This window comes from Henckelia pumila, chromosome 1 (genome assembly GCF_033568475.1).
Source record: "Henckelia pumila isolate YLH828 chromosome 1, ASM3356847v2, whole genome shotgun sequence".
Classification (NCBI taxonomy): domain Eukaryota; kingdom Viridiplantae; phylum Streptophyta; class Magnoliopsida; order Lamiales; family Gesneriaceae; genus Henckelia; species Henckelia pumila.
The window spans coordinates 31,146,159-31,159,124 of record NC_133120.1 but is presented as its reverse complement, the minus strand read 5'-3'; positions in this window follow the sequence as shown (position 1 = coordinate 31,159,124).

Sequence of the window (12,966 nt, the reverse complement as noted above, 5' to 3'; positions counted from 1 at the left end):
GGTGGGATCGGAGGATCCGATCGTTTTCGGACGTTCCGAACCGGGTTCGGAGGCTCCGAACTCCGTCTATAAATAAGGGGCCGAGATTTCATTTTCAAGTGCTCTTTTCCCTCTCTTCTCTCTGATTCCTAAGCCTTCTAACTCAGATCTAGGGAGTTCTAGGCGTCCTATTGGGAATCCGGAAGTGACATAGTGATCTAGGCATCGTAGCGGAGCTGTGGCCTAGTTTTGAGGCAATTGTCATCAGCGGGCTGACGACGGACGCAAGTATAGCTATGGTCTCCTTAAATTATTTAGGAGTATGCAATAGCTTAATTAAGGCTTTTAGAGCTTTATTATTGATGCATGGGTATTTGCATTGTAGAGCTGATATAGGGTTGGAACCTAAAGCGGGACTGCTAGGAACTGCCTGTAGAAAGGTACGCAAGTACAGACTGAGATAGCCAGTGGGTTTTGCATGCTTATATGTTGCATTTGTGTGTCATATTATTATGCAGCATGTGCATATCATGTTGTGCCTGTCCATCTTGTGAGATGAGCCATGTAGGGCCGCTCAGCCCTGTCTGGACGGGTGATGTCTAGTGCCCAGTGACTGATGGGTCATGGGTGATTAGCATCTGGGGACACAGTCCACGTCCTGTAGGAATGAGCAGTGTCGACAGGGTTTGCTCCCCGGGTTGTACCACTCATGTCCTAGGCGCCATTACTGAGCATTTATACACAGTTATCCCAGATATGGATACCCTATTATTTGCATGCATCATATTTGTATGTTTTACCCAGTGCTTTCGTATTGAGCTTAGAGCTCACGTCCAGTCTTTTCTGTGTATTTGGACACCCCATTCGACGGGGCAGGTGTAGGTGCAGGATTGAGCACCAGGAGCTTGGAGTAGCCAGTGACCAGTGAAGACAGCAGTAGGTTATGCCTTTAGGTTATTTATTCGATTTGGTTGTATAAATCGAATTGTTTTAACCGGTTGTATTCTGCCGGTCTGTTTTTATTTAAGTCTTCCGCGGCGATTTATTTAATGCATGTTTAATTATGCTCTTAAACTCTGATTAGGTAGCGGGTCTGGGTAGGGTCGCTACAATCCAGGAGCTGCTAATCTCACCGCTGATGCTTTGAGTCGCAAGGTGCGACTTTCCGCACTTCAGACTTGTTCGATGTCTAGTGCAATCAGTGACTGTTGTACTTCGGGTTATACCTTCAAGCATAAGAAAGGTATGCAGAGTATCCAGATGTTTGCGATATTATCTGAGTCAGCTTTGTATTCGCGGATTTGAGATGCTCAGATGTCTGATTCGAAGACCCAGCATTTAGCTCGTCTAGCTAACGAGGGTAGCTCGTCTGGATTTCATTATCAGTCAGATGGCTTTCTGTGTTTGTCTGGTAGGCTTGTGATTCCGCAGGATGAAGAGTTGCGAGAGGAGATCTTGTCTCAGGCGCATCGCACTAAGTTGAGTATTCATCCTGGGAGCAACAAGATGTACAAGGATCTACGTACTCGTTTTTTGTGGAAGGGAATGAAACGCAGTGTTTATTAGTTTGTTTCGAGATGTTTGGTGTGTCAACAGGTCAAGGCTATGCACCGACGACCTGGAGGATTGCTTCACAGTCTGCCTATTCCAGAATGGAAATGGGAGTTTATCACAATGGACTTTGTGACCCATTTGCCGGTATCCCCGAGGAACTGTGATGCTATATGGGTTGTGGTGGACCGACTCACCAAGTTAGCGCATTTCATTGCCTATAGCCGGGATTACAATGTGGATCGTATGGCTCGGTTGTACATTCAGGAGATCGTTCGACTTCATGGAGTGCCTGTGAGCATTATCATACTAGTATTGGGATGGCACCTTTTGAGGCGTTGTACGGGCGACGTTGTCGTACTCCACTCTTCTGGGAAGAAGTAGGGGAGAGACAGGCTGAGGGACCAGAGTTTATCCAGCAGGCAGTAGACATTGTTGATCAGATCAAGAAACGGATAATGACTGCACAGGATCGTCAGGCCAGCTATGCTAATACTAAGAGTAGGCCTTTGCATTTTGATGTCGGGGAGAAAGTGTTTTTGAGAGTGTCACCTTTTCGCAAAATTCTCAGATTTGGCCTTAAGAGCAAGTTGTCTCCCAGATTTATCGGTCCGTTTGAGATCTTGGAGAGCATTGGCGATTTGGCTTATCGACTAGCTTTGCCACCGCATCTTTCCAGTATTCACGACGTGTTCCACGTATCTCTATTGCGATGATATGTGGCGGATGAGTCCCATATTTTGCAGCGGTATGAGGTTCAGGTGAGCAAGGATTTGACCTATGTTGAGAAACCTATTCGTATCCTGGATTATAAGGATAAGGTTTTGCGGAACAAAGTCATTCCTTTGGTTTTAGTTCAGTGGCAGCGCCGAGGCACTGAGGAAGCTACTTGGGATCTTGAGGACAGGATGCGTGAAGACCATCCTGAGTTGTTTTGATTTCATTCTTAAGATGTATTCAGCTGCAAACTTTGTAAACGTTTGATTTGAATAAAGAATGTTTCTGAATTCTGTATTTCATTCAGTACTTAAGATCTGATTTCGAGGACGAAATATCTTAAGTGGGGGAGAATGTAGTATCCCGTAACCAAAATCGGTAATTAAGGAATTAATCATAATTACTTGGGTAGAGTTCGGAAGCTCCGAAGGTGAGTTCGGAGGCTCCGAACAGGATCGGAAACTCCGATGCAGGATCGGAAGCTCCGATGGTTTTATGTCAGGCATGACGTGTGGTTGGATCGGAAGCTTCGATCAAGATCGGAAGCTCCGATCACCCCTATCCGAAGTCAACAAGTGATATTGAAACGCCTAGTACTAATAAATGCGGAAAAACTTTTTTTTTTTTAAATAATACTATACATATACGCCCATACATATATGTATATAAAAATAACATACTTTTCTTAAATAACCTGAAAAATATTAAATAAATAAATCCTTAAAATTGTTTCATGCATCAATTTAAAATAATAAACAATACTTCTGAAAAATCTCATACGCGGAAACAATAGTAAAATAAATCATGTTTCAAAACTCAATGCAATAATCTAAATAACTGCGACGATCACGGGGTCCACTGCCATGCTCGCTCATACGTCCTCGCCACCGGTAGGAGCTACATAGACATCATCATACTCACCTGCACCATATAAGCGTAGTGAGCCTAGAGGCTCAACATGTCTAATCCTTGATAACGAGGTTTAAAATAATGCATCACATAATCATACTAATACATATAACTTACGTGGACATGCATGCATGATCTTAAAATAAATGCATCATAAAAATTATTCATCATCAGTCGTACATACATCATAACTAATCATACATAACATAATTGAGCATGTCATAATCATAAAAACTGAGTAGGGTCATATCCATGAATGTGACTAATAACCGTGCCGACTGATCAGTCTAGAAACCATCGTACGTGGCGGTGGATAAATCCACCTCTATGCTGGTAGTAAACTACCTCTGTCCAGTGGTAAAACCACTTCTATGCCGGTAGTAAAACTACCTCTGTGCCGGTGGTAAACCACCTCTGTGCTGTCACACCACTTCAATTTCCATAAAAATATTTTTCATGCTCAATTCTTAATCATAAACACATCATAAAATATTTCATGTATGCATGCACTTAAAATATGTCCGTAATATATATTTAATTAATTTTAATAATAAATATACTTAAACTTAAAATAAACTTCATGCATAAAAAAAAGAATTAAATATATATTCCGGAATTAGTTAATTTTCATGGGTTGGTCCAGACTGCTGACCACTCACTCAAAGCCCATTAAACTTAAATAAAAGCCCTATTATCATATTTAGCCCAAATAACTTAACTAAACTTAACTGGGTCTAAATAAAAATATTTAAGCCCACTAACTTAATTAAACCCAATAAAACTCTAAACTGGCCCAAAAATCCACTTACTGGCCCAAAAATTCCCATGGGCTCCCAAACCCATAAAAATCATTGGGCTAACTTAAATAAATATTTAAGGCCCAAATAAAATTATTTGGAGCTCCAAATAATTTTATTTCTAATTAATTGGCCCAAAAACCAATTAAAACATTAAACATTTAAAAATTAAAATACTCAAGCCCGGCCCACCTAACCCGAACCCGGACCAACTTAACCCCACCCATGACTACCTGACCCGACCCAGCACTCAACCCTGACCTATAACCCGACCCAGCAACCCCCCAAACCCCAAACCCGATCACCCCTCTCCTTCTCTTCTAGGCTGGGCGAGCAGCAGCCATTCCATGGCTGCTGCCGCCCTTCTCCGACCGCCCCTGGCTGGAGCACCACCGCCCATGGATAGCCCACATCCAGGGGGTTCTAACACAACAAGAATCAGACCAAACCATGGCCCGAGGAGTGAGAACGAAGCTCTGCACCAGACGCCTTCCTCCTCCTCGCGCGCAGACTGAGCAGTCGCCAAACTTTTGTTCGTGCGGCTTCCTCCAACAACCAAAGACCGTGAAACTACTTCTCAATTTTAGCCAACATCTAAATCTTTTAAACCCAACAAACCACGCACAAATCCATGGCCTGAGGAAGGAGAACGACCCCTCTCTTCCCAAAGCCCTAACCTGCACGTCTGTGTGCATCAGAAGTGAATAGCTTCGTTTCCAGCCTATGACACCTTAAAACTCTGAACAAACTCGACCCTAAGGCACCCTGGGACCCCTCTGACTCGAGCTCTCAGCCCTAGACCGTACCATGCTTGGCAAAAACGTGAATCATGACCCAAACAAGCAAGAACATGCATCAATACAAAGAATACATGCATAAACTCTAAATTTCCATGAAAAGTCTGATATAAAACACGTCATGCATGATTAATAGCTTATATGGTGGCCAAATAAAAGTTTTAGACATGCCTTTTAAATTAAATACGGGACTATTGCGTATTCGGGACTCCGGGACGACGAACGAATGAAAAACCACAAAAAATCCTTGAAGAATCGGCTATGGAGGTTGAAGAAATTCTGAAAATCTGATGGTGAGGGTAGAAGAGGGTTGAAGGCGGCTAAGGGAGACAACGTAGGGTAGGGAGTGTTTTATTTTGGGTAGATATAGGTCAATAATTGATATAAATTTATTAGGTAGATAATATAATCATAAAATATAACATTTTAAACTCCTAAAATACTTACCAATCTGATAATAAATTAAAATCCCGAAATACTAATTTATAATATTTTTAAAAATTAATAAAAGTCATTAAAATGACTTATTTTGGCTAAAAATCAACTCTTAAATAAATATATAAATAAATACTAAAATTTTCTTGACAAAATACATTAAAATAATATTTTAAGCCTCATAAAATTCATAAAATATTTTTGGCTAAAAAATATTGGTATCTCGTCCGTCCACAGTCCCGTCTACGCGATCAACTCAATAAAATTCTTAAAAATCTAAAAATACAATAACTGCGGGTTAAATGATAAAATAAATTTAAATCATGCATATAATTCACATAATAACACATAAATGTCATTTAACCCAAATATAAATTTTTAAATAATTAATTTCTTTAATTATGCATGCGAATTTACGTATTAAAATTTCCGGGTGTTACAGATATTTTGACACGTGGCAGATCAGGATTTTCGGAAGCTTCGATGGTAGGATCGGACATTCCGATCGAGGTTCGGAGGCTCCGATCGTTGTCTATAAATAGAAGGCCTAGAATTCATTTTAAATTGCCAATTCCGGATTTCCTCTCTATTCTAGTCGTATTCGAGTTATTCTAGTCTTCCTAGGCTTGACCCGAGAGTCATCGAGGCGTTCGGAAGTCATAGCATAGTTGTGCCCAAGTTCTGGAGGCATCGACATCAAAGGGCTAACGACGGACGAAGGTATAACTTTTGCTTCCTATAAATATTTAGGACTATGCAATAGCTTAGTTAAGACTTTTAAAGCACTTTAATGATAGTAGTATCATTTGGCAATGTAGAGCAAACTATAGGCGTGGACCTAGAGTTGGTAGAGCTTGCACTTATTTGAGGTACGAAAGTACTGTTCGAGATATCCTGACTGAGTATGCATGTATTATGTGACTGCATGATTTATATGCCATTGATTTATGCTGCATTCATTTTCATACTGAGCTATCTCCTTCGAGATGTCTGTTAGTAGGGTTTTTCCCTATCCTGTTAGTAGTTGGACTTCCATCGATTTGGGTCCGGCATATCCACTGGTATTATGGCATGGGAGCCACCTCCTGAAGCGACGGCACAGCGTGCTACATACCAGGGCCCGGTACATCTCTGTTATTTGATCCTTGACCTCGAGTTTATAGGGAGTTCACTTTGCATGCATGTATAATCATACTCTCGTACTGACCATTTTATGCTCATGTCTCGTACTCTGTGTTTCTGGAAACCCTATTCCATTGGGCAGGTTTGCGATTGGATGAGGCGGGTGGATCCAAGAGGGGCTAGTCAGTGGTTGGCCAGCTGGAGCTTCGTCTAGGTTTATTTCTGTTGTTTTGGGTTGATACAGCTATTCGATTTGGTTGTATAATATTTGGATAAATTACAGATTCCTTTCCTTGGGATTGTATTTGTTTATGGTTTCCGCAAGTTTATTCTGATATATGTTTAATTAAGTTAATTGTATGCCTAAGTTATGTTTAGTAGGTGAACCAGGTAAGGGTCACTACACAATCAATTAACAGCCACTCAGATTTGTTGTAGTAAAAGTGCACTCTTCATGTTCAGAGTTTCGGGAATGCTTCAAACAAGAGGTTTCTTATTTTCATTCTCAATATGATTTGAGTTAATTTGTTATTTCTATTATATGAGGACAACTATGTTCTTGATTGTGTAGGACGGAGAAAAGAGGTTGCTAGCATTCACCAAGAGAGGGACAAATATTCACTCAGTAAGTCTAATATAAAGTAACTTGGCTTCTGGAATTGTTCTGCTTGAGAAAAGATTTAAACCTTAAAGGCCTACTTACTAGGTTTTATGTGGTGTTCGGTAAAAAAAATGATATTAGCATTTCCTTCATCGCCACCTCGTTTAGCTGTTGCCAACTCTGCGCAAAGAAGTATATGTCTTACCTTCCCACACCCTTGATAATTTTGAGAAACGACTAGTACAACACACACCTTCGATTTCTAGACCACATAGCCTCAAGGAAAGCATACATGTGTAATGCTAACAACGTTGATTTCTATTTTATCTAGTAAAATATCAAGATGATTAAAAAGTAGGGAGTTTATTTTTATCATTAGGTTTCGCCATCACATGACAAAAAAATTATCAGAAAATTCCATTTCCCCTACAATAATTGACTCATAGAAACGTTCATGATGAGCCGAGAAATATGAGAGTTAACTGTGTTAACCACTGTATGTATGCCTTTTTTACTGCTTGTATATAATTCTTTATAATAAACGGGCTGTGATCAGGTATTTATTCAAGAAAATCTATTATTTTTTTTAAAAAAAAATTAAAAAAATCTTCTTTAAGCTAATAATTGGCAGTCTTTAAAGATTTTCTTGACTATAAATCCTCCTGCATGCAGGAATTTTCCTACAGAAAGGGCGATTGGCTTGTATTCGGCTTGGAAACAAGCGGTTTGCCTCCGGAAGCGCTGCTGGATTGTAAAAGCAAACCACTCGGTGGAGGAACCATTCGAATTCCGATGATCGAAACGTACGTTAGATGTCTGAATTTGTCAGTGAGTGTTGGCATTGCCTTGTATGAAGTGTCTAGGCAGGTAAATTACGAGTATATGCAGACAAATACAAGTTAACCACTTATATATGCAGACAAAAAGATTATATGCAGGCTTGTACTGCCTGCTTCCCATGAAGCAAAATCCATGTTGAAAAACACATTTGGTTTCGAAAACCATATAATAGACAAATACAGATTAGTCATGAGCTTGTTTTAATTGGTCTATTAGCAATTTAATATACTTTAAGCGTTAACTTCACTCTTTTCAATCTCTATGCCACTACAGCTACAGTGTCTGCAAGGTTGAAATTAAGTTTCTTGGAATATTCTAAATGAATTAACTTGTGGCATGTTTATTTTTGGTTTTAGGGTCGTGGAACTGCACTGAAAGACATTCCAAAGGATATTCATTTTTCATTAATTTCCTCATTTCTGTACCATGCAAGCACTACTCCTCATTTATGTACCATGCAAAAGCCTTAAGATCAAGAAAGTTAATTTGATCGATCCTGTAGCTGCTTTGATCTTGAGGAGGTAAAGACATGTTTCGAATTGCAGGTGTCAGATGAAGGGGGGATAGTGAAGAGGCTGTGGAAAAAGTTCAAGAACGAGAGGGCTTTAGCTCTTTACAGCCCTTTTTCAGTTTGCTTGGCTGCCAGAACTTTGGACCCCAAGTCTTTTATTCATTGCATCTCTCAAGATGTCTACTTTCTTCAGGATTTTTCTCACGCGTAAGCCACCATGTCTCTTTATGTGTTTTTTTTTTAAAGAAATCATTTGTGTTGTTTTGAATATTTGTTTCTGCATATATTTTTGGATTGGATCAATTTGGTGTATATGTGATTCGAGTGTCCTGCCGTTTTGGGCAGTAAGAAGTAGGAACTAGTTTTGTTGGTTGATTTAGGACAGGGGAAGGTCATGATAAATTATGCTTGGAATTCGAAAATTTTTCGTTGAAGGTGGTTGGATCGAATAGGAAAGGATTCTCTGGAATCTGAATCATAGTGAAATATATGATGGATAAATGTCTTTGAGAAATTAAGAAGGATGGTTCGATCCTCTTATCTTTACTTATTTAGCCAGGAGATCCATAAATTGAGATAGAACATCTTGTTTCGGGGGCAGAACAGCTGTTTTCAGATTAGTATTTGATCTGGTGGCCTCTATGTGTGTTTATCTTTGAACTGGATTGACTCTGAACATCTACTGCAATTGGTTGATTGAGTGAAATAAAGTGAAGGAAAAGAAAATTTGCTGAATTGAGGGGGAAGCATTTGTTTTTATGTTAATAAAGTTTGCGCATTTGCAGGTACGAATTGGCAGAGTAATATGTAGATGACGAGGAGGACAAGGAGCGCCGACAGTCAAATGATATGAATATTTATAGTTTTTTTTACGCTGATTCTTTATATTGCCACTACTCATTTTCATAACATCGACAGGAGGAATTTTTGTTTTATGGATTTGTATTGGAACTTCTAGATGGATATATTTTCTAGTGTAGATTGATTTAGAATTTAGAATTAGAATATTGATATGTAATATTGAAAAATTGTATATTAAATTTTATTTTAAAAATTTAATTTTTATTTCATTTATAATATTAAAAATTTGTATATTAAAATTAATTTTTTTTGTTTTTTTTAGCAACGACAACGGATAAAATCCGTTGTCTTTGTAATTTCAAAACTGTTGTAATTTTCGGTGTTGTTAAAAGTTCTATATACGACAACAAATAAAACCCGTTGTCGTTTCAAGGAAAAGACAACAGATAAAATCCGTTGTCTTTTGAAAGAAACGACAACGGATAAAATCCGTTGTCTTTTGAAAACAACGACAACGGATTTTATCTTTTGTCGTTGGGTATATTTTCGACAACACCTTAAAGTACAACGGTTTTTTGACCCCTATGACAACGAATTATATCCGTTGTCGTATCCCGTTTTTGTTGTAGTGACATGCGCCCGAGTGATAAGTGTATTTTATACACTTAATTTATATATTCTTTTAATTGTTAATTGCTTGTTTCGAGCAGATTTATGTGGGTATTTTGTTGTTTTTGTGTTTGTAGGAAATTATGGAATTTATGTGGAAAAGGAGAAAAAATGAGAAAAATGAGATTAGAGAGAAAAGAATTAAAAGAATAAAAGGGAAGAAGAAAGAAGAAAAGTAAAGAAACGTACAGACAAAAGAAAGGAACAGTGATGGGCCATCTTATTGGGCCAAAAGATCAGCGCTTCCCATTAGTGCGCAAAAAGAGCTATCGCGCAAAGATTCTAAAGGCGTGAAGAATCGAGATCAGAAGGCTATACGCGGGCGCATGGATTGTGGAGCGGCCGCTTGTCGCGAAGTCAGCGTTTGGAAATTTTTATCGGAAGGAAAGCTTTATATTTTTTATGGGCTTTTGAGTGGGCTTTTTGGAGACACTATAAAAGGGAATTTTTTCATCAGATTTGGGGGCCGCCACAACACACTTACACAGAGATCAGAGTTTTAAACGTGAAGATTTTGGAAGGATTTCTGGAGCTTAACTGAAGAACGAAGACGGAGTTTGATAGACCGGACACGGCGTCGACGACGGATTTGTTTCTTATCTTTTATTTAATTCTGAACATGTTTGGGTTTATGATTTATTGTTTTCAAAATTTTATTATGAACTAATTTTTATAGTCTAGAGGTCGGATGGAACCTGATGTAGACACTTTCTTGAATTCTTGAATTTATTGAATTGAGTTTCTTCTAGATTAATTATTTTTTTCTAGAATTGATTGTCTTTTCAATTATCTGATCAATAATTGATTTGTTATATTTATTTGAAATCTGGCACTCGGGAGAGGAGATTTTGAATAGGACATTAGAAATTACACTGTTAATTGTTTATCTGACTCGGGAGAGCTTATAACTTTAACAGAGCTTTTAAAAAGAACATTGTTTTGTGATAGATCATTGCGATAAATTCTTAATAGGGATATTGGAATTTAATTGTAGTTGATAAACATTATTTGTTGCTCGGGAGAGGGAAATAATACACGTAAGTGTTCTTGGCTATTAATTCTTTGAAATTCATGAAGATTAATTAATTAGGATTGATTGTTGTTGAAACCAGGTGAAATCTATACCTCTAGACCATTTTTCTCTGATTGATTTTAATTTAAAAGTTGTGTGCGTGCTATCTAAAATCATCTGATTATTTATTTTATTGCAAAATTATTGATTATTGATTTTCTAGATAAAGTTTAGACTATTTTAATTACAAGTACTAAATATTTTCATTTTACTCCCTGTGGGATCGATATCTGATTTAATCACTATATTAAAACTTGACACTCGTACTCTTGCGAGGAAATTTTCACAACAAGTTTTTGGCGCCGTTGCCGGGGAGTAAATTTTGATTATTTTTTAGTCTTGTTACCAATTAGTCTAGATTTTAATTTAGAGTTTTTTTATTTTATTTTTAAGTTACTAATTAATTTCTTCTTATCTTTTAATTGCAGTTTATGCGACGATATCAAAGTGCTAATTCTCTACTGTTTGATCCAGAGATCGAGCGCACTGCACGTGCTTTAAGACGAGCTAGAAGAGAAGAAATTGAAAGAATGGCTGAACAAGAAGCAAATCAAGCTCCCCTAGTGCCAATTAGAGATCACTTCAGACCGACGATCCAGGCTCACTATTCTGGAATCGCTCGAGGAACTATCAATGCAAACAATTTTGAGCTGAAGCCTGCATTGATCAACATGTTTCAATCGAACCAATTTAATGGGAGTGCCACAGCTGATCCTCATCTGCATCTAAGGACCTTCTTAGAAATTACTGATATGGTAAAATTTAATGGGGTCCCTGAAGATATTATTAGCTTACGCTTGTTTCCTTTTTCTCTCAGGGATCAAGCCAGAAGTTGGTTGCAATCACTGCCGCTTGGAAGCATCACTACTTGGGAGGGAATGGCAGAAAAATTTCTTGCGAAATATTTTCCACCTGCCAAAACCACCCAACTGAAGATTGAGATCAGTACTTTCAGGCAGATGGACTCTGAACAGCTTTACGAGGCGTGGGAAAGGTATAAAGAATTACTTAGACGTTGTCCTAACCACAATTTTGTAGATTGGGAACAGATTGAGTGGTTTTACAACAGACTGAATGCGCCTACGAGAATGAATGTGGACTCAGCGGCTGGAGGTACTATATTTGCGAAGGATCATGTTCAGGCTTATGATATGTTGGAGGAGATGACGGTCAATAGTTTCCAATGGACATCTGAGCGTATAGGAGTAAAGAAGCCGGCTGGAGTGTATGCTGTGGATCCTCTCACATCCATCACCGCTCAATTATCTGCACTGACTACACAGGTAGCTTCTTTGAATAAGATTCATGTTGCAGATTCAACTGGAGTTGAGGGATCACATACACCAGAGCAAGTTAATTATATCAATCCTAATGGCTATCGAGGTTATGGAGCTTACAGAGGTAATCATGTTCCCAACACTTTTCACCCTAATTTGCGGAATAATGAAAATTTTTCATATGCTAACAATACTAATAAGGGTGATGGTAAGTTGTTTTTGGAGGATGTGGTTAGTACTTTTGTGCAGGAGTCAGGTAAGAGGATGGCGAGGACTGAGTCTCTTCTTGACAGTTTGGAGACGCACATGGCAAACATGGGTGCGCTGTTGCAATCCATGGAAACCAGCATAGGGCAGTTGGCAAACGCACTGAAGGATAATAACAGAGGACAATTTCCTAGCAATACTGAGGTGAATCCCAAGGAACAGTGCAATGCTATCACGTTGAGGAGTGGGAAGCAAATAGATAGAGAAGAGTGCCAACCTGAGATCAAGATGCCTGAAATAGCTGTAGTTGAAGAGAAGGACACCGATGTACAAGCCTCCACTCCCCTATCCGCAGAGGTTCAAGAAGAAGGTGTTGGATGAGAAGTTCTCCAAATTTTTGGAGATTTTCAAGAAAATTCACATCAACATCCCCTTTGCTGAAGCTTTGGAGCAAATGCCAAATTATGCAAAGTTCATCAAGGAGATGATGTCCAAGAAGAAGCAGCTGCTAGAGAACGAGGTGGTGAATTTAACGGAAGAGTGCAGTGCCGTGCTTTAAAAGAAGATGCCACAGAAGCTTAAGGATCCAGGGAGTTTTAATATTCCTTGCACTATTGGTTCTTCTTATTTTAATAATGCACTTTGCGATTTAGGATCTAGAACTAATTTAATGCCTTTGCC